General features: G+C 44.2%; 1 long non-coding RNA gene across 2 annotated transcripts in view; it reads right to left on the reverse strand.

Moving 5' to 3' along the window:
• LOC112549413 overlaps window positions 1-2,419 on the reverse strand; it is a 3,132-nt gene continuing 713 nt past the window's right edge. The window contains exons 2-4 of one of the 2 annotated variants that reach the window (XR_003092810.1): window positions 2,232-2,392; window positions 1,173-1,238; window positions 1-478 (exon numbers count right to left, since the gene is read on the reverse strand). This is a non-coding gene — a long non-coding RNA (uncharacterized LOC112549413). Of the gene's footprint in view, window positions 479-1,172; window positions 1,244-2,231; window positions 2,393-2,419 lie in introns of both variants that reach the window. The other variant, XR_003092809.1, reaches the window with a different exon arrangement.

Consider the following 2,419-nt stretch of genomic DNA (forward strand, 5'->3'; position numbering starts at 1 on the left):
TTTATTATTCCTGGCAAAAGGACAGTGATTAACGTCAATGATTGTGGACAATCTAATGTAATTACTCATTAACATTTATAAAATAGAACCGAGCTGCTACAGCAAGACGTGCTTTATGGATTCACAGAGTTTAAGGCCAGAGAAAGCCATTAGATCATCTAGTCTGACCTCCTGTATATCACAGACGATTACATTTCAAAAGCTCACCACTGCAGAGAACTTGTGTTTGGCTGGAGCTTTCCAGAAAGGAATCCAGGCTCTAGTGGAGAATGTCAAGAGAAGCCCTGGCAGTTTGCTCCAATGGTTTGTCATCTGTTAGAAATACGGGTCCGTTCTTCCTCCTGGCTGTCCAAAGGTCAGTTCTATCCAGCAAAGCAACCCAGCTCTAACTGGGCAAATGTCCCCCTTCCATGGGGACAACCACAATCCAGCTCCAGTTGTATTTTGAAGGTGTAAGTGGGAATTGCTACTGTCCTTTCTGTTTGAATGGAGACAATTACACCTGCAGCAAACTGACTAGCCAGACAATAAATTAGTGGAACACATAAATTACTTAAAACTACAGATAAATTAGTCTCAGAGATAAAATTAATGGAAATTCTGATCACTTGCAACTATCAAGTCTGCCAACAATGTGATTCATTCAGCTCTGCTCCAGTGACACCACCAGTGCTCTTTTATCTGCGGACTTCAGAGTCCAGTCCAAATTCCAGAGGTGACAGGAATCTTCATGTTGACTTCAGCGGGCTTTCAATCAGGTTGATAATACGTCTGCCCTTCTGAAACAAAATCTTCACAGAGCTTAGGCACACAGAGGACCATTAGACTATATACTTGACTTCCTCTAGATTACAGACCATTTCATTTCATCAACATATTCCTGTGTCGAGCCCAAAATAGTTAAAGCATTTTAGTGCTGAGGGGACTTCAGTATTGGGTGTGACTGGTAGAGAATGAGATACAAACATATCACAACTAATCAATTCCTTGCCATTACAGGGGCCTTTGGAGTCATAATATATCCCGAAGCTCTTTGTATGAGATCTGTGTCCTAGGTTGCAAAGAAAGACAAATTCTCACCAATCAATTCCTTCTCAACTCCAAACCTAGGCATCTGAGCTTCACACAACTAAATGAAAAAAAACAAAACAAAACTAGAGGAATTGCCATACCTAATCCACAACTGTCACTGAATAATGACCACATGGTAATTTTCATTTGCTCTCAGCTGGCTGGAACTGAACTGGACCAGAAGGGAAAGGATTAGTATTCCATTATCAATCACCTGAGCAGTCAAGTCATCCCATGAAATGAAAACCTCATCCTGTGCATTAGCCCTCGCAATCAAACCGTGGTGCAAACAGCTACAGTGTGCAGCAACAATTAATGCATCACCAGCAAATGAAAATGGATGTCTCTGTTTTTATGTTTTGTGAATGTTAAACATGTAGGACCTGATCCGCAGAAGAATTCAGGGCTACACAGAGGGCTTGTCTATACCACTGAAACAGCAGGTCCCAACCCCTAGGGTCTGACCACCCACTTATGCCTGCAGGCACTTTCCAAACCTGGACCTTAATTTTAGACTTAAGTGCCTGCAGTGGTAGGAAGACAGCATTTAAGCAACTAAATCCATTTGTGAATCCAGCCCTTATTTTAACTTCACATCTCCAGCAGTGACTGAAAAAGGACACTGCAAGGATTGTCCTCACATAGTAGGACTGTTGCAGAGTCTCATGAACTGGTTGGGAAAGACCTATCGAGTCATTTAGCCTCGTGTTCTCAGCCTCTGCAGAAACTCTTCCATCTGCCTGCACCTAGCAGACTCATTTGACAGCACAGAAAAGGCAGTGGTCAGGATTATCCCTTTGGATCCTGATTTAATCCAGGTCTCCTCCACCTGGTGCAACACCAGAATCAAAGAAAGCTACTTATTCCCTTCTGAAGGCAAGGAAGCAGCCTGGCTAGATTATGATCCTGTAGGGCATGAATGGAGGAAGGAGAAAGAGAAGAATAAAGATTAAACAGGAGAATCTGAGAAGAGAGTCACAGATGACATCAAGATGGGCTGAATATATAGGAAGGAGGAGGAAAAAAAGGAGCGTTTCAGCCTCAGAAACAATCAACATTCCTTGTGCTGAGGAAGTGCATTGTGCACAGGGGTTTCACAGCAGGGGGGTATGGATTAAATATTGCTGGTTTCCCACTTGACGCAGTTTCAGCAGGTTTACCTGGAACATGTGGATCTTATTGCAGCTCTTCTGTGATAGCACTTCATTCTTACGAGTCGGCGGCTAATGACATCCATGCCTAAGCCCCGAGAGCTCCCCATACTTAGCCGCCTGGCCAGCGCAGCCGGGAGAGTGGAGAGAGCCGCGTTCCCCGCAGGGCCCTGGAGGGGGAAGGGATCCAGGCACCC

Source organism: Alligator sinensis, unplaced genomic scaffold (assembly GCF_000455745.1).
Source record: "Alligator sinensis unplaced genomic scaffold, ASM45574v1 scaffold601_1, whole genome shotgun sequence".
Lineage (NCBI taxonomy): Eukaryota > Metazoa > Chordata > Crocodylia > Alligatoridae > Alligator > Alligator sinensis.